The sequence below is a fragment of the Polypterus senegalus genome, chromosome 12 (genome assembly GCF_016835505.1).
Source record: "Polypterus senegalus isolate Bchr_013 chromosome 12, ASM1683550v1, whole genome shotgun sequence".
NCBI classification, from domain to species: domain Eukaryota; kingdom Metazoa; phylum Chordata; class Cladistia; order Polypteriformes; family Polypteridae; genus Polypterus; species Polypterus senegalus.
This window is the reverse complement of record NC_053165.1, coordinates 14,030,657-14,055,469: the sequence shown is the minus strand read 5'-3', so window position 1 is coordinate 14,055,469 and position 24,813 is coordinate 14,030,657. Positions and strand designations below refer to the sequence as shown.

The 24,813-nt window shown below is 40.0% G+C and overlaps 1 protein-coding gene across 8 annotated transcripts in view; it reads right to left on the bottom strand.

The window, feature by feature from the left end:
• Positions 1-24,813, bottom strand: part of LOC120540282 (microphthalmia-associated transcription factor-like) — a 219,738-nt gene that overhangs the window by 38,082 nt on the left and 156,843 nt on the right. The gene's annotated exons all lie outside the window — the stretch shown is intronic.

The following is a 24,813-nucleotide window of genomic DNA, read 5'->3' as shown; positions in this document are numbered from 1 at the left end:
TCTGTATTTTGAAATTTTGTGTTTGAAATGTTAATTCAAAACATATTTTCTTTTTACACTGCATGTTCATCCTTACATACAGACTGATATGAAAAACACTCCACATAGATAGATAGATAGATAGATAGATAGATAGATAGATAGATAGATAGATAGATAGATAGATAGATAGATAGATAGATAGATAGAAAAGGCACTATATAATAGATATTATATATAGACAGTTATTACTTTAAGTATTGTAGGCAGGATTAGATAGACAGACAGACAGACAGACAGATAGACAAATAGATAGATAGATAGATAGATAGATAGATAGATAGATAGATAGATAGATAGATAGATAGATAGATAGATAGATAGATAGATAGATAGATAGATAGAATGATGAAAGGCACTATATAATAGAGATAGATAGATAGATAGATAGATAGATAGATAGATAGATAGATAGATAGATAGATAGATAGATAAAACCAAAACTGCATTATCCTAACGCAAACTGGAAGTTCACATTCTGTGTTCACAGATAAGACAAGGCCCTCACCTGGTAGTGGTTATATTCTAACATCTCCAACATCTTGCAATTTAACTCCAATTCCCTGCTGGATTTCCCGTGCCAGCGTTGCCCAAGTGTGCCGACCCTGCACTGAGTTTGCACAACAATCGAGAAGGAATGACTAAGTTGATCTCCTTAATCTTAAACCTAATTAGTTATGCATGTAAAGCAGATAGCAACGTGCACAAGGCCTCCTTTCAATACGATGTTGTTTTATCTAAAATATGAATTTATGTCTTTATAGAACACCCTTGACGTCACTATCTCTGCCACACAAAGAAACCCTTTTAAGTGGAAGGGGACCATTTTCCAAACTGACACTTGCTTTAGGCACATTAACTTTTAAGATTTAGTTCCACTAAGACTTCACAAAACATTGTTTGTTCTGGGCACTGAGGCTAAAATGATGATCCTTTTGTAAAGACATTGCCCGAAATGTAAAAGCATGAATCGTTCACTCATGTAGTACTGACTATGGATGCTCTAGCAATTCACGCAAATGAGACAAAATACGAGTAAGTCCAATCATCTGTGAAGCCTAAATTAAACTAAATGAAATGTTTTCTGTTTTAATGAACAAGTCATTAGAAAATAACTTCTTTTGATTGGAGTTTTGCAGTGCTGAACTCAAAACTCCATCCAACTCAAGTTCACATGTCCGTTAACTGAAAGGTTACTTCTCACTTAGTTAATTCAAAGTTCTCAACCTAAATGGACAGAATGCGTTGGATTTGGGTACACAAAAGTGTCTATGAGACATTAAGAAACTGGTCAGTGCTTGTGCCAAACATCCAATTATTAAACAGACCGATTTTCCCTTTATGAAGGCATTCCTCTGTTGAGTTATTTTTAATAAAGCAATAAGGAAAAAAAACTTGGACTTTTTACATTGTCTGATTTTGCCTTTGAAATTCAGAAATAAAAAGATTTAATGTTTCAAAAGAACAATCTGCTCACATAAACATTTTTCAACACCTTAGTGATAAATGGAAATGGACACTTAACGTATAAGATGATAATGCAGTTTATAGTAAGCTTTCTTGGCAGTGCATAACTGTGGATAATACCAATAATGATGTTTTTATCTTTCACGAGCCCCCAGCTGCTGTGACCTGCCAAGAGTTTTGCACAATGATGACATTTCATAAACAGGCCACTCTCTTATGTTGCATTAAGGCTCTCTGCAGCATGTGTGTCACAGTTGGTTTTCTACTGCAGAGCAGAATGGATTTCCTTTCAAAGATTCAAAGAAATCAGCCACCTGCCTATCTGGATTACACACCTTGCGTGCACAATTGAAAAGGCATGCGGCATAAAGAGCGAATCATTCTGAAAGCCATGCTTTATAAATTTATACACAACGTGTCTCCGTCTCTCAGTCACATGGGCAGATTCCATGGTCTTTGATCCTGTGATCGGCTAGTCCCAATATATAGAGGTTCCACATCCAAATATTATACAGCCATTCAAAGATACGTGGGACGTTCAAAAAGTTTCCGCAGTTATATATTTTCACTGGAAACGGTGAAGGCGGGAGGAGTAGTAATTGGCCATTAAAAAGTTGGTATGATGCTGGGAAAATTACATCGCAAACGAAGGTGACTGTGTAGAAAAGTGATGTCATTTGTCACTTAATAAATAAGAGTTAAAAAAAAGTCAAGTCGAGTTGGGGAGCATGCACTGGTACAGCGCGTTGCTGGACCCACTACATGTCGAAACAACTCAGGATCCCATTTGGCAACCCCCCAGGCACACACGCGGTCCAGTCCCACCCTCCGGAAATTTCCCTCTATCTGCTCTAGCCAGGTGACCCATTGGCCTGGTCCAGCCACTCGGGTCCCCAACACTGAGGATTTTACAAGCCAGATCACTCTCGGGGGAATGCACCACATGGCCGTCGTGCCGTAACTGACGCTCCCTCACAATGCAGGTAATGTGCCTCATTCAAGACTCCATGAGCAACACAAAGTCAAACCAACGGTACCCAAGGATTTTCCAAAGAGACACGGTACCAAAGGAGTCCAGTCTTCATCTCAGGTCACTGGATAGCGTCCATGTCTCGCAACCATGTAGCAAGACAGGAAGCACCAGGACTGTAAAGACTTGGACCTTCGTCCTTTTGTTTGTATATCAGGAGCGCCACACACCCCTTTCCAGTGACCTCATGACACCCCATGCTCTCCCAATCCATCTACTGACTTCACAGGAAGAGTCACCAGAGACGTGAATGTCACTGCCAAGGTAAGTAAACCTCTCGACGAGGTTGATACTCCCTCTGCAGACAGACACACTGCTGATGGTCGTGCTCAAGAGGTCACTAAAGGCCTGGCTTTTGGTTTTTATCAGGACACTCGCAAGCCCAGACACTCAGACTCCTCACTCAGTCTCTCGAGCGCCACGATCAGAGCCTCCATTGACTCTGCGAAGATCACAGCATAATCAGCCAATTCAAGATCCATGAACCTTTCTTCACCAACAGATGCCCAACAGCCGCTGGACCCCACGACCTTGCTCAACACCCTGTCCATACAAGCACACAAGAACACACCGTTGACGAACCTCAGAATCAATCGGGAAAAACACAGAGGTTCTTCCTCCACTCTGCACAGCACTGACAGTACCAGTGTACAGGGTTTTGAATGTCCCTCGTAAATCTCTCATGAAATACAGCAATAATAATACAGTGATTAATAATTAGAATTTTTATCACTTGATTAATAATTAGAATAATTATAAAACTATGCCCACTGCAAGGAATCAATGAGGAAAAGAAAAACACTCCAAACCATTCACAACGACTGTTTTTACAATCTGTCAAAGGTGTCATTAGTTTAATTTCAAGTGGCTCTGCACTTGAGCTATTATATGTGAATAAGTGAAAAAAATCATCTGCCAGTATGTAAGACGAGCCAGATGTAAGATTCCCAGAAAAACGAAGGACTGGCATTTTAGTAAAGGAACAGCCTCTAATTATTAGCGCTTATCTGAAGATTAAATAAATGACTGCCTTTAATCGTGCAGTCTGTAATTTGCTGGTGTTGGCATTGTTTAAATTAGGTACAGAAAGAATGTTTCAAATATTAAAATGTTCAGGTCCTCTTGGCTGCCTCTGTCTTTTTTGCTCTTTCCATTTTAGAGATATCCATCAAATCAGCCTCATATTAAAACTTACTTCCAATTAGGGTTCAAAAGGGAAAACATTCTGATAGTACTAGGTGCAAAGCATAAACTCAATGACCTGGAACTCCATCCAGGATTTTTAAACTCTTTAAGATTTCAGAGGTGTACATTTAGAGAAAATAAACCTGTACAGTCCAAAAAAGTTAAAAAAAAAAAAGTATTTGGAATGACATGTTAATCGGATTAATTTCTGATCCCACTTAATCCAGTACAGTGTCTCAGGGAGAGCTGGAGCTTATCCCAGCAGCACCAGGCTCAAAGCAGGATGATAGCTAAGTGCAGGGCACATTCACACACATCCACATTACCTTACTTTAACTACCTTTTAATATTTAATTCATTTTCTATGTCTTGCACATCTCATTGACTCTAATAAAGCACAGGGATTAAAACATTACAAAAGCTCAAACTGTACACTATACTGCAGTACTAGATAGTAGGTATGGGAATCAGCTGAAACACCACAATAAAATATGTTCATGATACTTGATTATATACTGTGATATAACTGTCATTTTTAATTTGTTTTAAATATATTAAGCTGTGATCTGCATCTGTGATTTATTACTTTTTTTTACTTAAATAAGCCATACTATTATGAATAGAAATTATGAGTAAAGATACAGGGTGAGGCAGAATGGACGGACATTTTTGAAATGGCTAGAACTCACCACTAGGTGGAATGACAGATGTGCGGTAGGTGGCGTTAGGTTTGTGAAGTCTTAGCATTTTTTTATTTTCTTTTTAGTTGAAGCCATGGAGCCGTGGACGATAGAACACCGTGTTTTTATGTACGACTGTTAGGTCAAGAACAACCAATCTATTACCGTGAGTTTCGTTGCCATTTCAATATCCACAGAAATAAAGCTGTTCCTGCTCGTAACACTATCCTACGTTGGGTTAAAGCACTGCGTACAAGAGGTACACTAATGAACAAAAGACCGCCGGGGGCTACACGAACGCACGCACCCTGAAAATGTGGAAAGCGTACGTCAGAGCGATGTTGAAAAGAGTGGAGGCCAACTTCCATGAACGACTTCAGAAATGCATCAGCGATAACAGACTCCACATGGGAGATGTTGTTTTCCACACTTGATTTTGTCAAATGCTATTTCAATATGAACTCAAATCTTTCAATAAATGTCTTTGTAAGAAAAAATTAACAATTTTGTGATTTTGTAAAAACCATCCGTCCTTTCTGCCTCACCCTGTATCAAATTTGATGTGAAATGCAAGTCGCAGACCACTGTCAGTTTATTCTGTTTCAGACAATATTACAAAAAGCTGACCCCCATACCAAGGGGGGGATGCGACTGTACCCAGCACATATTCGGGCACTGGCTGCACACACACCTCTGCCCCAGAAACTGCCGGGTGACTATCTGGCTGTCTGCTGATGGTCTCAGTTCTGGAGTCACAAAATGCAATAGAGATGTGTCAAATGAACTAAGGAATATAAGCGCTGTAGTATTGACTTGTGATATTTGAAATGAATTGATTAAAAAATAAATGCCGCATTTGATTACCTGTTTTTACATTGTGCTAATTACTTTCAAACAAAGTTGTAACGCTGTCTGATTTGGCTGATCATTTGGTGGGTCAGGTTCATCATACCACATCTGTTCAGGTACGGGCAAGCAAAGATTGTATGGCACATTACGCAGCACGCTACATACTTGCACAATGCTGAACTAAGGAATATAAGCGCTGTACTATTGACTTGTGATATTTGAAATGAATTGATTAAAAAATAAATGCTGCATTTGATTACCTGTTTTTACATTGTGCTAATTACTTTCAAACAAAGTTGTAACGTTGTCTGATTTGGCTGATCATTTGGTGGGTCAGGTTCATCATACCACATCTGTTCAGGTACGGGCAAGCAAAGATTGTATGGCACATTACGCAGCACGCTACATACTTGCACAATGCAACACACTGCCTGTGCACTATAGAGCAACACCTTAATAGAGTGGAAATGCTTTCTATTTACATAAGTAAATTCATTCTCCGAAGGCGCTTTTATAATGTAGCGCCAGCTCTTTGAACTGACATATCTTTAAAAGGACTGCTTTTCTTTGCCACACTAGTTGGAAAAAGCACGGCGACAGTGTAGAGTTGCCATTTTTTATAAGCTCTCCTGCTATAGATGATGTAATGTCAGCTCATTCTTTTGGTGATTCATCCTTGGCTGATGTAACTTGTCCAGCGTCGTTGCAATAGCAATGTGCGCACAGTTGACCACTCTGATTACATATGGAAAACCTTGCGTTGCTGCAAATTGCGCTTTAATGTTTGCAAGTTCAATCACAGTGTGAGGAAATCTTATCTGTTTGAATAATAAGGAAATAATACCATCCTCTACAGTTGGCATGGTGTGACTCAGTGATCTTTGTGAAAAAAACGATTGGTCAGCAAGTTCACATTGAAATGCTCCTGTGGCTAAAAACCCAAGGAGCAGGTAGAGCACAAATCCTGAGATACTTCCTTTGTAAAGCTGGTGCCAGTCCAACAGGATAGCTCCTGGAAATCGAAATTGACTTAGAAGCCAGTCGTCATAACCTATAAATACACGCTCTCTACTAATTCTTCCATTTGTGATGTCTTCTAACAACGCTAAAGCAGTCATGCTACTTGGAATAGTTTGGCCATTCCATGTACCATTATATTGTTACAGAAAGTCTACAATCAAGTGAATTAAATTTGTAAATGATATGCAATTAATTTTGATGTATCTGACAAATCCTGCGTCATTGATGTGAATCTGAAAAAAGGGAGACCACACAGAAACAGTAGGACTGCTTTGGCGCTGGGTACCTCCAGTTTGCAAAACCAAGCAGAAAGGTGTGTACGTAAGGTGGGGGTCTGCTGTAAAAATGTGTGTGGCCTTACACCAAGTTTAGTTTTTGTACATCTCAAAGCGTGCATGGAAACGGGCGTAAGCAACATTTTGGTGCGTTCGCATCGTTTACACATGAGGCCTGTAACAAAGGGATGAAGAACTCTAGATACCTCAAAGAAAAGTCCAGAGGATGGCTGATATAAGAAATGTCCGTTAAGGATACCAGACGTTCCAAGAAGGAGGACTGCATAGTCAGGTCAAAAGTGACACAGGAGCCCCAGTTATGCCTGGTCACATTACTCAAATGGAAAGACAGTACCTTTTTAAAGAGGAGGATCAGAAAATGAAACAAAGTCAAAGATACATGCAGAAATCAATCCCAAAAGTCAAATTTCAGTTTCAACAAGCCAAAAAAAACAAACAAAAAAGACGTGATCAAAAAAGGTTGTGAAAAAAGTTGTATGTCTGAGAAAAGAAACAGAATGAATTGCAGTAGTCTTTTGGGAAATTAGCCAAAAACTTGGATAGAAAGTGGCCTTTAGGCCTTGTTCACACGGGCGTTAAGTATTTGGATAAACGAACTTGCTCTGAACCACCTAGACGTTTATGTTGCATTTTGTGGTGGCGATCGATTGACTTCTACACCGGCGTTCGTTTGTCTCTGTCTAACGCCAGCCTGCAGCCCAAATTGTAGTTTGTGTGTTAACCTGTGGAGGCAGTGTCGGGAACTGGAAATGAAAGCCCCTGTCGTTTTATTTGAGGTGCCTCCTTTCAATATGGACCATTTTGCTATGTTAGATATTAATCTTCTTGTTTTAAAAATACTCGTAATCTGGCGTAGGGAGAGAAAAATCGCCGCCACTACTGGGTTCATCCTCTGACTGCACAACATCGGGTTAAAGGAAGTTTTTTTGTGCTTTATGAAGAAATGCGAAAATTTCCGCGCAAGTTTTTTAATTACTGTCGGATGTCGGTTTCCACTTTTGATTGTCTGCTGCAGCTGGTGCAATGCCACATTGCACGCCGATCAACCAATATGCGACTTGGTGTTAGCCCTGAAGAGAGACTACTTGTCACTTTGAGGTAAGGAAACAGCAGTCGAGTGTGCGCTTACACCGGTGTTATGCACTGAAGTGCCCCCCCACCCGCTCCTCCGAAGCGTAAAATAAACGGGCAGAAAAGCGAACTAGAAGCGGTTTCCTTGCGTTCATTGGGTTTTGAACGCCAAGAAAAAGCTGCATGCAACGTTTTTTTGATGCCGTATAAACGCGCAGCCGGACAAACGCACGTCACCAAAGCCCGTGTGAACACTCTCATTGACTCTTACGTGTAGAAAACACTCGGCGCTTGATCCGCGCTCACCGGACGCTATGGGCGCAAAAAAAAACGCTCGATTTTAACGCCCGTGTGAACAAGGCCTTACTGTCAACCTTTTAACCAGTCAGTAATCGACGAGAGGTCGATTCCTTTAGAAATCACACCCCAGCAACAAGAAACCAAAAGTTGGAGCCCATAACTAAACATAATGGCATCAGAATAGCACAAAATGTTTTCAACAATATTAAATAAATTTTGAATCCTTGAGTTTGCATGTTCTCCTTGTGTCTGCGTGGGTTTCCTCCCATAGTCCAAAGACATGCAGGTTAGGTGCATTGGCGAACATAAATTGTCCCTAGTGTGTGCTTGGTGTGTTTGTGTGTGTGCGCCCTGCCCGGGGTTTGCTTCCTGCCTTGTGCCATGTGTTGGCTGGGATTGGCTCCAGCAGACCCCATGACCCTATAGTTAGGATATAGCAGGTTGGATAATGGATGGATGGATGGATGGAATCCTTATAGTCGAAACCTTAATAAGGGATGATTAAAGAGCAGAAAATGTTTGAGACAGGGCTAAGAAAAATTTTGCAACAAAACAAAATCATACCAATGGCTAAGGAAGTGGAGATAAAAGGAGAGGGTAGAAGGTAAACATCAATTCACTTATAGGATGAGAGGTGTTGGAGATGTTATTGCAAGGTGTCATCCAAAATCAAAGGGAACCCCAACCATGACATTAAAGGAACAGACCCCCTAGAAGAAGACGGTGAACTCTCGGAGTTGAGAGGAACTATTAATAAGCATCAGGAGTTTTTTTCTTTAAGAAACCTAGGATATAGGAACCTAAACCCATTAAAAGGCAGACTGTTGTTTGTTATGACAGTATTTTAAAAATGAACCTTTTTCTTATCTATCAATTTTAAATCCTCTTTTAGATATATAAAGATGTAAATGCCCTAGCCTCCATCCCCAGTCTTATTTTACGTAACTTATCACTTTCTTGAAGGTGGACATTGCGATCTCAAGATGTAGGTCTTCTAAAAACTCTGAGGATAAGTAAACCTGCCTATTAATATTAGAGAAGCCCTTCGGCCTGTGAATTTAAATGGCAGTTGTAAACTTGTTAGTTTAGCACCGAATGCACCTGAAAGAGCAGCTGCTGAGACTCTTCAAATTGCTGTTTCATTTACTGCACTTATTCTTTTGATTAGCTGTTTCAAGGTTTTTCTCCATTTCCTTTCTCTTCTTGACATTAGCGTGATCACTGTATACTATTTCTGCTTCAACTGCAGGCTTTGTGTTTATGTTGGATGTTGTAATGACTGCATAGCATGCTGGGCTCTTAAAGAGGCATGCACTTCATGATGATAAACGGAAGTGAGTATCCAATGACATTAAAGATAATATTCATATGCAGGACATCTGAAAATGTGTTTACATTATGTGACAGTGAGTCAGGAGTGCTCTTTAACAGGCACTTTTGAAATATGTAATACAGATTTCTATAAGCTGTAGTTTACAAAAATAAAAATAATATCCACTCTTACTTATCACATAGGTTTCATTCATCATTTGCTGAATAAACAAGGCATTTTTTTGTACACAAGTGTCATATATGCCATACTTCTAAAGAATGTCCTTGGAAAAAATGAAACTGCACTTGGCATTTTACACAAAACACATTTGTATCGAAGGACGAAGACCCTTGAGGCAACCTGCGACATTTGCTTTGAACATGTGATAGTATGTTGTTAGCATTAAAAACAATGCAGGCTAAAGTCTATTTTTATTTAGGTGATATAAAAAAACACTAAATAGGCCTGCACAGTCATTAAGAGCACACAGTTCCCACAAGACATAGTCAGCTTGCTCAACAAACCAAACTTTAAATCCAAAATTAATCATTAGCTACCAATAAAGTCGGGTGTTTGTAGGGCAGGCATGTGCAAGAAAGTCTGTAAGGAATCCAAGTGTCTTAGCTCCAGGCAAGTCACACTCATTAAAACTGTTATGGTTAAACTGACTAGTCAGTAATGCATTGAAAAACAGCAAACTGAAAAATAATGGTGACATTTAGATACATTGGATATGGGGCACACTTATTAAGCAATGCTAGGCTATATTCTGAGTAATGCAGGGGTTGGCAGAAGTAGGTTTACAGTTAAAGCTTGTATGGAAAAAGACATGGAGGTTATAAGTACTACAATAGCTTTGTTAACTCAATAGCTTTAAGAAGAATAAGACAAATAACACAAATAAAAATACAATAATTAATAAATAAATAATAATACAAGAATAAAAAATGTGTTTTGCATGCTCACAACTGTAAACCTACTTTTGCCCACCCCTGTATAATTACAAAGAATTAAAAAATAAATGAATAAATAGATATATTATATATATATATATATATATATATATATATATATATATATATATATATATATATATATATATCCATCCATTTTCTAACCCGCTGAATCCGAATACAGGGTCACGGGGTCTGCTGGAGCCAATCCTAGCCAACACAGGGCACAAGGCAGGAACCAATCCCGGGTAGGGTGCCAACCCACCGCAGATATATATATATATATATATATATATATATATATATATATATATATATATATATATATATATATAGTGGAACCTCGAGATACGAACAGCTCTGTATACAAGAAATTCAAGATACGAGGAAAGTATGAGCGAAAAATTCGGATCTAAATACGAGCATTGGCTCGGGTAACGAGCCACGAGCCAGGCTGTGGTTATGCGTGACGCGTTTCCCGATCCGCCTCGACTCGGGGATTCACCCAAGCTGACGCTGCCAGCCCGTCAGCTCACTCAGTGTTCCTTGTTCTCCCGTAGCATGAGGATCTACACGTTTGTGCGCTTGTGATTTCATTGTTTCACTGTAGCAGTTCGCCATATAAGCGTATCCAAAAATATTGCGGACATGCAGAATGAGAATAGGAAACGATTGCCCTCTAGAGGAGTACTAGGGTGTTGTACCGTGTTAGCCATTATGAATGTAGAGAAAAGCCAAGCAAAATGACCCATTTTATTGGCTAACTAAAAAGATTACAGTATGCAAGCTTTGATTACATCTTGCCTGAAGAAGGGGCCTGAGTTGCCTCGAAAGCTTGCATATTGTAATCTTTTTAGTTAGCCAATAAAGGGGTCATTTTGCTTGGCTTTCTCTACCCTCAAGAGGAGAGAGAGAGAGAGAGAGAGGCGCGTGAGCGAGCGAGAGAGATAAGGAGAGAGAGAGAGGCGCGTGAGCGAGCGAGAGAGATAAGGAGAGAGAGAGAGAGAGAGAGAGGCGCGCGAGAGCGAGAGAGATAAGGAGAGAATGAGAGGCGCGCGAGCGAGAGAGATAAGGAGAGAGAGAGAGGCGCGTGAGCGAGCAAGAGAGATAAGGAGAGAGAGATGTAGACGAGAGAGAAGAACCATCAGCTCAGTTATGATCACATGACGCTCAGCAGAAAAAGTGTATCCATACTACTCGTGTTGCAAGACATCGCTCGTTTTATCAAGTCAAAATTAATTAAAAAATTTAGCTCGTCTTGCAAAACACTCGTAAACCAAGTTACTCGCAAACTGAGGTTCCACTTGTATATATTATTTATCAGTGTTATTTTTTAGGAAAATTGATTTTTATGTTGATATTTTTGGGGGTGCGGAACGGATTAACTGGATTTCCATTATTTTCAATGGGGAAGTTTGTTCTAGATACGAGAAATTCGCTATACAAGCTCAGTGCTGGAACGAATTAAACTCGTATCTCGAGGTTGCATTGTATATATATTGTGATGGACAGCCGGGTCCCATGCTGCAAATGTTCCAGGGGAGCCACCATGGACAGCTCAATACCTCCCCCGGGATGCTTGGTGGAAGCCTCCCTGGCCGATGTTGATTCCCGAGTCTCCCGCGTGGCTCCATGGGACATGGAGTCCTCCACAGCCTGGTTGGGAGCTGGGGTGGCCGCTAAGGGGTGCTGCCGAGACTCAAGAACCCGGATGGACGAGTCATCAGCCCCACCCGGAGGTGCAATTGGGACCAGGTGGCCAAGCACCTGGAACACTTCCGGGTGGGCTATAAAACGGGCCAACCTCCACCACTAAAGGGCCAGAATCGGGAGGAAGAGGACGAGGTTGCCTGGGAGGAGTGGTGGTGCAAAGTGGAGTTGTTGCTTTTGTGTTTAAGTGCTTTTGTGACTGTGTTGGGCCTGTCGGACACGGAGAAGACGTGCCCCACGGCTGAAGAGAAAATAAAAGCCTGTGTGATTTGTGCACGTACCTCTGCGTCAGTCTGTGCCGGGTCGGGTGCTATATAGCGCCTTTATCACTATATATATATACTAACAAAATACCCGCGCTTCGCAGCGGAGAAGTAGTGTGTTAAAGAAGCAATGAAAAAGAAAAGGAAACATTTTGAAAATAACGTAACATGATTGTCAATGTAATTGTTTTGTCACTGTTGTGAGTGATGAGTGTTGCTGTCATATATATATATATATATATATATATTTACACACACACACATATAAACATATATATATACATATCTATACATATACACATATATACATACATATATATATATCTACATATATATATACATACATACACACACACACATATATAAACATATATATACATATACATACATATCTACATATATACACACACAGCTATTTCAGTATCAGTGCAATACGCTGCTTGTTAAAACGGATAACTCCGCTCTTACGTGCAAGTCTGCGTGGATATTATGAACTATCGTATTTGTTCAAGTTCTATTTAAATTTTAAATAGAAGGAATTTTTATTTAGTCGACAGAAATATCTTTGGTAGGAATGGTAAAACAGACAGGAATATTATTCCTGAATAAATCAACTCAAACCTTAAACAACTTATAATATTTTGCTCTCCATAAAAATATATCCTGTCTAAATTATACAAGTTAGAAATAAAGTAAACGTTAAAAGAACAAACATTCAAATTTCTTTATTCTTATGTAATTTTATATAAAAAATAAACTTAGATTTTAAATATCCCAAAAGATTTTGCTCTCCATAAAAATATATCCTGTCAAAATTATACAAATTCAAATATGAACATGCTGCATAACAAAACCTGGAAATATAAATAAAATGTGTTCCTTTCAGCAATAACAAATCAAATCATTCAGTTGTCTTTGCTCATATGTCATTTTAGAGCTGGACGCCTGGCATCTTTTTGGCCACAGGTTCGTTTCTGTTTGGTGTGAGGTTCTGTGTTGTGGAGATTCTCAGGATGGATTGCAGGTGCTCATCAGTGAGGCGACTCCTGTGTGCTGTTTTGTTAGTCTTTATCACTGAGAAGAGCTTCTCACACAGATATGTGCTACCAAACATGCACAAGGTTCGAGCCGCATGTAGACGGACTTTTTTTGTTCTTCAAAGTCACCAAAGCGCCGTGCAAACTCAGTCAGTGCGCTCAGTTTATCAGCAAAGTGCGATTTGGGAACACCGTAGTGACGACTTGGTTTAACATTACTTGGCAACAGGGAAAGTGGGGCAAGGTGCACTGGTGCATTTGTGTCTCCCATAAAAGCAGCTTCACTTGAAATCACTTTGTGATTGTGCACGGTTAAAGCGTCCGCTGAAGTGTCAGATTCTTATTTAATTATTCTGCTTTCTGTATCTTCTGCATTGCATTCAGGTTACCCTGATGTTTTGTCTCATAGTGCCGTCTTAGATTAAATTCTGTAATTACAGCCACATTAGCTCCACAAATGAGACACACGGGTTCAGTAAACATATACTCAGCCTCCCATCGGTTTTAAAGGCTCTATTTTCAGAATCAACTTTTCTCTTCAGCATCGTGTGAGCTAGCTTCGCAATAACTTGCAGCATCATAAGGTAGACTTGATTAACGCGGTAAGTGTTGGCAAGGCAGCTGAAGCGCTGCATTATGGGATCTGTAGTTTATTGTGTTACCAGCGCTTCATATACCGGGCTTTAATAACAATAATACAGTATATAAAATGATCTCGGGCGGATATAATTACGCCGGGCGGATGTGCCTGGCCCTTGAGTTTGACACATATGGACTAAATAGAACTTGAAAAGATATATTTTTCAAATGTGATCGCGCAATTCAGATAGAGTTGACGCGCACTACAGCCTGCATGCCTCAATAAGTCATCCTCCCTCGCTCTTACTTTTTACCGTTCATCTAATGAATACACTGAGTATGGCTTTACCAAAACAATCATTGATGGCGAATAAAGTATCCATTATTCGAGTATGTAGATCGGGATATATATATATATATATATATATACCCGTATCGCAGCGAGAAGTAGTGTGTTAAAAAAGCTAGAAAAAGAAAAGGGAACATTTTAAAAATAACGTAACATGACTGTCAATATACAGTATTTGTTTTGTGAGTGTTACTGAGTGTTGCTGTCATCAAGGATTTGATTATCATTATTTCTTTCAATCAGGTTCGTATTTGTAGGATGTGTTGTGTTCAAGTTACATTCCGTGTTTGTCAATCGTTGTAAAGATGACAGGTTTCATTCATCGATTCGTTTCTTACTGCATCAATAAACAGCTCGTCTTCTTCTTTATCTGAGACCTGACACACTGCATGCACGGGTTTTTACACTGTCTTCCTTTAGCGGGACATTGACTTTTTCCAACGTGTGCTTTGTTTCCGCAGTAGTTGGATTTATGAATATGCTTATATGTATCAGGCGCTTCATATTTTTGCTGCCTTTTCAATTGTGTAATTGGTTTTGTTCAGCTCTTTGGAACTGTTGCTTTTATCTGTGCACGCGTCAGTTCCGTGAGCCACTCGGTGTACATGCATCGAAGGTTCCCAGCTGTGCTGGTGCCATCTCGTGCTATGTCCATGGCTGTATTTAATGTTACCTTAGTCCTGGCACTTAAAACTTTCTCTCGCAGTTTCGCTGAGTTTGTGTCAAACACCACCCTGACCATCTCATCTTCCTCTCCATAAGCACAGTCCTTCACCCGTGAATATTTAGTGGCAGTTTGCTATTGGATTGCCGCTGACGGACGGCCTTATATGGGCAGGCACTAAATTACAAGCGCCAGCGCAGCCTGTCTATGAACTTAATTTAAAGTGTAGGTTTACATCGTGCTTTGTTTCAAGTAGCAGAACTCATGAATATGGTTGTATATGTCACTTTCGCTCGCTTCTTATTGTTTAGCTGCCTTCTCAATTATATAATGCATGTTTTCTTCAGCGCTTTTTTGAGGTCTTCCTGGTTTTCTATGTACTGCGTGATTACGTGGGAGGCGTGATGATGTCACACGAAACTCCCCACGGCGTTGAAGCTCATCTCCATTACAGTAAATGGAGAAAAACTGCTTCCAGTTATGACCATTACACGTAGAATTTCGATATAAAACCTGCCCAACTTTTGTAAGGAAGCTGTAAGGAATGAACCTGCCAAATTTCAGCCTTCCACCCACACGGGAAGTTGGAGAATTAGTGATGAGTGAGTGAGTGAGTGAGTGAGTGAGGGCTTTGCCTTTTATTAGTATAGATATATATATTCATTGCATTCGTAGTCTGAGTCCCGACCTGATTGTATGGGTGGTTACCTACCAGGTAACGCATGTGGTTGGTCTGCCAGTCGGCAAACATCCGCCACGGGTCCCTCTTTCAGTTGCGAGAAGCAGGTCATGGAATGTTGCATAGTTTTACTGTCAAATCGGAGTAATTATATTCATGCGTTACCTGGTAGGTAACCACCCATACAATCAGGTCGGGACTCAGACTACGAATGTAATGAATATAGTTACTCCAATCTACAGGCTGTCAAATAAACAAACCACACGCCATGGTGCAGCGTAAAGGGACTTCGTCTCTGACACTGATGTCCGAGGTTCAATCCCCACAAGGGAAGCAGTGGAGTGTGTACGCCTGATGAGCCCAAATAAGGGTGAAACACGTGTCGTGTACTCTTTGCATTATTTGACAGTAAAACTATGTAATATACTTATATATATTTATGTTCTTGCAAACCCGTAGGGATTCCTACTACTGGAAAAAATGCCTGTGTGTTAGTTACATTTTAATCATAATTTGAATTGCGTATGGCATTCTAGGCTTGCCAACAGTAAACAAGGTATATAAAAAAAATCTCTCTATTATAAAAAAAAATCTTGGGAGGGAGATGAGGGAAACGAGACGTGATCTTCTCGGAAGACACTTTGATGTCACGCGAGACAAGGTAGTAAGACAAAAGGACAACTGCTCTACAGGCTTTTAAATTATCGACACACAGCACGACAAGCAGAACACGCAGCTCGCCAGCAGCAGCAGCAAGTCAGCAGCTGATTCGACCGCATCTCCTTAGCGTGTGTTCAGCGCCCCCACCCCACAACGCGAGCAGCGTTATATGTCCTGCGAGAAAGAGATTTAACCACCCCCGGGGCCAGAAATACAGGACAAAGAGTAAATGACAAAGTAGAATGTCATAAAGAATTCAAAAACATTGGCGCTATACACATGCAGCACAGGTTAGAGATAATGTAAGTATGAAAATGCCAAAGTCTCACAAAAAGGATAGGAAAGATCGCATTAGCGCAAACATTAGCGCAATTGGAGTCCACCTGTGGTAAATTCAGTTGATTGGACGTGATTTGGAAAGGCACACACCTGTCTATAGAAGGTCCCAAAGTTGACAGTTCATGTCAGAGCACAAACCAAGCATGAAGTCAAAGGAATTGTCTGTAGACCTCCAAGACAGGATTGTCTTGAGGCACAAATCTGGGGAAGGTTACAGAAACATTTCTGCTGCTTTGAAGGTCCAAATGAGCACAGTGGCCTCCATCATCCGTAAGTGGAAGAAGTTCGAAACCACCAGGACTCTTCCTAGAGCTGGCCGGCCATCTAAACTGAGCGATCGGGGGAGAAGGGCCTTAGTCAGGGAGGTGACCAAGAACCCGATGGTCACTCTGTCAGAGCTCCAGAGGTCCACTGTGGAGAGAGAGAGAAGAACCTTCCACAAGTACAACCATCTCTGCAGCAATCCACCAATCAGGCCTGTATGGTAGAGTGGCCAGACGGAAGCCACTCCTTAGTAAAAGGCACATGGCAGCCCGCCTGGAGTTTGCCAAAAGGCACCTGAAGGACTCTCAGACCATGAGAAACAAAATTCTCTGGTCTGATGAGACAAAGATTGAACTCTTTGGTGTGAATGCTCATCACCAGGACAATACCATCCTTACAGTGAAGCATGGTGGTGGCAGCATCAGGAACTGGGAGACTAGTCAGGATAAAGGGAAAGATGACTGCAGCAATGTACAGAGACATTGTGGATGAAAACCTGCTCCAGAGCGCTCTTGATCTCAGACTGGGGCGACGGTTCATCTTTCAGCAGGACAACGACCCTAAGCACACAGACAAGATATCAAAGGAGTGGCTTCAGGACAACTCTGTGAATGTCCTTGAGTGGCCCAGCCAGAGCCCAGACTTGAATCTGATTGAACATCTCTGGAGAGATCTTAAAATGGCTGTGCACCGACGCTTCCCATCCAACCTGATGGAGCTTGAGAGGTGCTGCAAAGAGGAATGGGCGAAACTGGCCAAGGATAGGTGTGCCAAGCTTGTGGCATCATATTCAAAAAGACTTGAGGCTGTAATTGCTGCCAAAGGTGCATCGACAAAGTATTGAGCAAAGGCTGTGAATACTTATGTACATGGGATTTCTCAGGTTTTTTTATTTTTAATAAATTTGCAAAAACCTCAAGTAAACATTTTTCACATTGTCATTATGGGGTGTTATTTGTAGAATTCTGAGGGAAAAAAAATGAATTTAATCCATTTTGGAATAAGGCTGTAACATAACAAAATGTGGATAAAGTGATGCGCTGTGAATACTTTCCGGATGCACTGTATCTATCTATCTATCTATCTAATTCTCTCCTTTACTACATTCATCAGGGAATCCAGAGTGCATCCTATAACTGAGCCTGTGCTTTTAATCAGCTTGTTTATTCGATTGGCATCTCTCACAGTGATGTCACTGGCCTAGTAAATGAGAGCAAAGAAAATCGCACTGGGCATGACCGAGTTGTAAAGATGTGAAGTACAGTATGCTGTACAGTATGAAGTAAGAGTCTGCTCTTCCCTTTATTCTATAGTTCCTCTGTGTTACTTGACCAGTCCAACTCGTCATTGATGTAGACCCCAATACTCACAATACAGTGTGTAAGATTAGCTGTGCTCTACAACAATTACCGATTTTATACCCAGCAAACTCAAAATTGTATACAGTGACAATATAATTATAAATATAGAGTAGATAGTGACTAAAACACAGACAATTATTTTGGGAGATTGCCCCAGAATCCTACAGATTGCCCAGTGTGTTCCAGTCTCCTTCTATTCTATTATAAAGTCCGAGGCAAGTTACTTGACTAGTTTGGAGTACCAATAGAAAACAAAAACTGTAATACAAATACATAAACATTTGCAGATCGATAGTTACCTGATGGAATGAGGCGTGACCTCTGAATCCTGGGATTGTGTAACTGACATAATAAACTCGACTTTGATATCAGAAAACATTCAAAAAGGTGTGTTGTGTAACCAAACAGCTCTTGTCTCCAACAAAGGGCCAAAGGCTAAACTGAATTTCAGTCTATCTTCCAAGAAAGAGAGATTTTCTCCAGAGTCTTCTCAAAGGACGATTATTTAATAGGCTGTAAGTGTCCAGTCCCCATGCTGGTTTATCTGAAACGGGACAACAGTTGCTTTTTCCCATCAGATAGAACCGATGCCCTCACTGCTTGATGTGTAGACAAAGTTACTACTGATGCACTGCTTTGGATAGACATCTGCACTCAGGTCATTTATGGTGAGTCAATTAATACAAATATTCTCCCTGTTCACACTCTCTCCAGCATCCCACATCCTCACAACACTGGCTAAGCACAGTGCAAACAGAAATGTGAGAATGAGTTTACCATTAATAAAATGAAACCAGAAAATGAAATGCATCTTCTCAATTCTTAAAATATATACATTCAATGTAACACAAGTTTTTATAATCGAATAAAATGCACATTTATTTTTAATTTCTTCTTTATTAAATGGTGGGTTAATGCAAGTAAGAGAGGGAAATGACAAAAACAATGGCTATGTGTAGAGATTACTTGACTCATAAAACTACACAACTATTCATAGCAGTACAAGGAGTGAAAACTAAAGTCAAAATGAGCACCTGGTGAGCTTTCATTTCAAAATCCTTTGTCCGTTTTGTTTTTGAAGCATGTCCTGAGTAGTTTCCGTATCTTCTGAGGCGTACGCAGTGTGTTCTTACTGCCTGATCAGAAATGGTAATGACGGACTGGCAACCTGTCCAGCGATTGTTACCACCTTGTGCCCTATTCTTGCTGGCATAGGCTCCAGCTTCCCTGTGCACTTCTTCTCAGTAAATAAGCAGGTTTACAAAATCAGTGGATGGATGTGTAAAATGCTGTATACAAACCTATATATTTCCTTCTTCTCAGGTAAGAATGTTGCCATTTCCAAGTATTTTCTATCTCTGACTGTTAGTGTGATTCTCTGGAAACACAGCACAAATCCATGCCAATGGACGTTAGAATGCTTGTTAAGAGAAGCAGGTATTGTTGTACTGCAACCAGATATAAAGAATAAGTGAAACATCGCGGTGGTCTGTGGGCCTAACTGCTTTATTCTCATATACAGTCCATTTTCCTTGGACTGTATATGAATGCACAGTATATTAATAGTTTGTTGTTAAAGCAATAAAATGATATTAAGGAAGGCCAGGGTGGCAGGGTGGCCCAGTGGTAGCGCTGCTGCCTCGCAGTAAGGAGACCCGTGTTCGCTTCCTGGGTCCTCCCTGCGTGGGTTTCCTCCCACAGTCCAAAGACATGCAGGTTTGGTGGATTGGCGACTCTAACTTGTCCCTGGTGTGTGCTTGGTGTGTGTGCCCTGTGGTGGGCTGGCGCCCTTCCCGGGGTTTGTTTCCTGCCTTGCGCCCTTGTGTTGGCTGGGATTGGCTCCAGCAGACCCCCCGTGACCCTGTAGTTAGGATATAGCGGGTTAGATAATAGATGGATGGATGGATGGATGGATGAAGAAAGCCAGACACTATATATGGTAATCGCAAGGTGTTTTTCTACCGGTTGTCCAGCGTGTTTCCCAAATCCTCAAAGATATGTGTGTTAGTCTGACTGATGATTCTAAATGTTACACATGGAGGTGGTGCATATTGATCCTGGAGATGGACTGGACTGGCACACCACCCAGGATTTCTGCCAGTCTTAATTGGATAGAGTTTTACTTCTGGGTGCTCCCTGTTTCTGTATTTATTTTTTAAGGAAAGATGAAGGTCACAACTCTGTTCCGAAACAAAAGCTTTCCACTGTTGATTAATATTGGTTACCACTAAAATGAAATGTTATATACGTGTATTTTATTATTAATAATCGTTAACATTCTTCATTGTTTCTCAGTGTATATTTCCCTGCATTAGTCTCGACAGTATCTACAACTGTTATAAAAATGACTGTACACCAAAAATGTTTACCAAAACTAAAAACATTATAATGGTGGTGGATTGAACCAGATCGAGAAAGAGAAATACACACACTGTGCAAATATCTCGACGGGGAATGGAGTGGGTAAGAAAGTCAGCACTTTAACCTGCTAGGATGCATTTTAAAATGTTTTTTTTTTTGCAAACGTTCTGTAGTTTTGATGCGTGTTTTCCGGGAAGTCTTGATTCGAGTGTGGATCAACTTAAAGAGGGTGGGGTTACATGTAAGCAAAAGACTTTGCATTTGCATGGGCAGTGGACACAGAAGAGGATAATACGATGAGGTTGGCAAGATGGGACAGAAGTCTTGCAAGAGTAGCAGTGTGAGACGGAGCCGAGTGGTAAAACTGAAGGGAAGCCGAGCAGAGGGACACCAATTCAGCCACTATTCTTTCATTAAGGGACACTTTCTCACAATTTTTTTTTATTTCGGTGTAGGTGTTCCCTCACATATCACCTGAGAGCGGCTCAGATATTACACAGCTGGCAAACCCACAGCTCTAGTTAATAGCTAAATGATACAGGACTACTTTAAAGCAACATCTGAAGGAAATTTTGAGTTGTACCTATTTAAAAACTATGTCAGATAATCTAAAGGAAATCTTTAAAATGTTGCTTCATTTTTTTTAGAATGTCAACCATGGTATGGCAGGTGATCTCCATGGGTCCCCCCAGGGGACCGGAAAACAGAAAAAAAAAGGCAAATGAAATCAATATTTGGTGTGAACATCTTACTCAATTTATTTATTTGTACTGGTATATAAATGTTTCATGGTGTTGATATTTTATTGAAAACGATTATACTTCAGTATCAACAAATGTATTGGATTTTACTATATTTGCAAAGATACATGTACAACTGTCTGAGCTCTTCAAGGGGAGATGCACTATATTAAAAATAAACAGCTTAAACATAACTAATGTGTGAGAGAGAGTGTGAATTAACTGGGAAAGGGAGAGTATTTTAGTAAGAAAGTGTGAATTTATAATCAGTGTCGTCTATATAAAGATTAAATCTCCAGTCTCACATGCTCATAGTGCTGCCATCATGGAGTTTGATAAAGACCAGTTACAACAGGTCATGCAATCAGAATCAGAAAAAGGGGTCAGAAACAACGTAGAAGCAAAATAACAAATGGCTCTCCAGAATTCCTTGTAATATATCTGCAAACTTGGGTAGTGAACAGACAACCTAAGGAGAACTTTATAGGTTTGACCTGGGAAGTGTAAACACTTGACTTCCGGGTCAATTGCTCAGCAACCCTTACACAACAAAGTGGTTCTCAACTTTCCAAAGTGGATGAAAATAATGCAAAAAACCAGGGCCGTGGAGTCGGAGTTGAGGAGTCTGAGACAATTTTGAGTACCTGGAGTCAGAGTCTGAGTCGGCAAAAATTTACCGACTCCCGACTCCAAATAAATTTAAATTGTAATTAAAAAATAAATACAGCAAGTTCAAATGTCCCATTTCACAAACAATAGTCCTAATGAAGTACTTCTCTGATATAAGAATAAAGCCCAGTGCATAGTTGTGTTACTGCTAGTGTGACGTTCAGATGAGCTATTATACAACCTGACATTCACATATTGCAATCTGGATTATGGTACATTACAAAAAGTGTTTTCATTTTATTTCAGATATAATGTGTTTAATAAGTTAATTTGAGTGTAAACAAGTGTAATGATGTAGGTGGAGGTGTACGCTATGGCCTGATGTGTGCTCAGGGGTTCTTGTCTTTTGTTTAAACTGGCCAATACAGTAGAGAATCAGCTTCCTAGCCAGTAGTTTTGTGGTTAAATGGCGTGTATGTTGCCTTCCTTCAATCAACATGGAAAATACTTCAGCATATTAAATACAGAGGAGTCGGAGTCGGGGAGACGGAGTTGGAGTCAGAAGTGCCGGAAACTAAGGAGCCGGAGTCGAAGGAATGTAACTTAAATGTATGTGCAATTCGAATCCCTTTACACTTAGTAAATACCTACACTTTGTTTACTTATAGGTGATTCATGTTATATGTGATAGATAGATAGATACTTAGATAGATAGATAGATAGATAGATAGATAGATAGATAGATAGATAGATAGATAGATAGATAGATACTTTATTAATCCCAAGGGGAAATTCACATAAAGATATATGTGTATAGGTAAGATTAAGACAAATCTTGTTATATGTTTATTTGTACCTTGTCTGCTGCTTTAATCCTACAATTTCCTTTAGGATTAATAAAGTATCTATCTATCTATCTATCTATCTAGTGGCAACATCACCTATCCACAGTGCAAATCCTGCTGACTATGCCAACTGCTTTATTGATGAATCACACAACAATCCAATCCATCCTAGGCTTCTATCTATCTATCTATCTATTATATAGTGTCTTTCATATCTATCTATCTATCTATGATTATAGTGTCTTTCATATCTATCTATCTATCTATCTATGATATAGTGTCTTATCTATCTATCTATCTATCTATCTATCTATCTATCTATCTATCTATCTATCTATCTATCCTGACTTTTATGTTTGCATGACTCTTTGTAGTGCTCACTCAAAAATCTTTTCTAGAAGGAATTTACTGGCCTGGTCAGAAAATCCTAAGTAATATACTTGGCATTCAGGACCAAGTACAGTGTAGCTTCTTACAGGCTGCATTAAAAAATAATCATGAAAGGGAAAAAAAACAAGCCAGGAGTGTTTCATTCTCTCAGACTCTCCCAGAGATCACCACACTCACGCTGTGACTTGAGACTTTATTTAGTACAGTATACTTTGTGGAAATCCATTTTCTATAATTCATTTAAAAATCATAGAATTCTTTCTTATTTTAATTGTTGATTTTTGAATTTGACTTTTTAATAGCCCCTATAATTTCATTCACCAGTTCAGTGTACCAAACCTCTGCCTGCTTGAATACAATTCAGTTTTTAACCAGAAAGACAACCTTTGATTTTTCAATCAAGTAATCCAGCACCATGAAAATGAAATTTGGAGAGCAATCCTTGCCTCCAGAATGAATTGCAATAGAGTGGGCAGCACTTTGGAGCTAAAGAAACCAGCGCTGGTTAACCATAGAGAAGATAAGCAAGATCTTTGTGCTATATTTTAACATAGTTTGCAGATGTCTTTTCCTGAATGAGAAAATGGTAGACGGCAGCGTGACAGCAAGTGAGCCAGTGTAGGAGCCAACTGAATAAATTGAAGCCGAGGTCCGACTGAATGAGATGGGTCCAGGTTTAGAACTTTGCAACTCCATGATTCAGCGGCTCTGCCGAACAGCCAATCAGATCAGATGTTCATGTCACATGGTTTACAGTTGCTGCCACAGAGAAATTGCAAGACACGCCTACTGAGTAGTCATTTGTATTTTTGAGTAAGATAATCCTCCCTCAACCTAATCTTACCCATAGTGTAAGGACGTTTTATGAGAACAAAGTGCAAGGTGTGCCTTCAAAATTTGTGTGTTGAGAACAATGCAAATTACCAGATGTGTTACATAACATCACTGCCACATAATGCAAAGGATGCTAAACGTCATTGGATGTGCACAATTTGAGTAGCTCCTCAATGGAGCAGAGCTGCATTGCAGCTGCTCTCTACTTCAAGTGAATACTCTTTGTGAACTCCTGGGATATAGATCCTTGAGGCTGTGCAAATTTTGAAAAGCTGGCGCAAGGTGTTCTTGGTCATCCAAGACTGGACTCACAAAAGTTATTTCATAGTATTAGTTTTACATTTACTTGTTACAACAATTTTTCTGGCCTCTGATTATGATTTACGTCTTGTATTTCTTTGGTCTGGTTACGAGTACTCATTTTGGCTTACGACTTACCACACTGTTCTTTGACTGCGATTCTGCCTACATGTACTGAGCTTTGTTTATTTCATTACAGTCTTACTGGTTATGACCCCTGGGTGAATTCTGACATCTCCATGCCATCTTCTGAATCCATTCTCTCTTGCCTTGCACAACCAGTAAACCAATGGGCCGGTTTATGCTTCACACTCAGAACGCATACATGCAGACATCACGGCTGCTACACCTTTCCAGCATTCTTTTGACAGAGAAGCAAATCATCAAACTTAAAAGATGACATGCAAAGTTCTTCATGGTGCTTTTCTCCATCCATTTCTCGCATAGGCAATGCAAGCATCTCACATTCGCCATTGTGCTAACGCGCTACATTTAAAGTTATCACATACTGTCTTGACATTTTGTGTCACTGTTGCCCTCTTTTTTTTTTTTGCACCTGTTCAACAGCATCAGAATGCAAATAGTTTTTATTTTTAACATCTTTCTTCCGTCAACTCACAACACAGC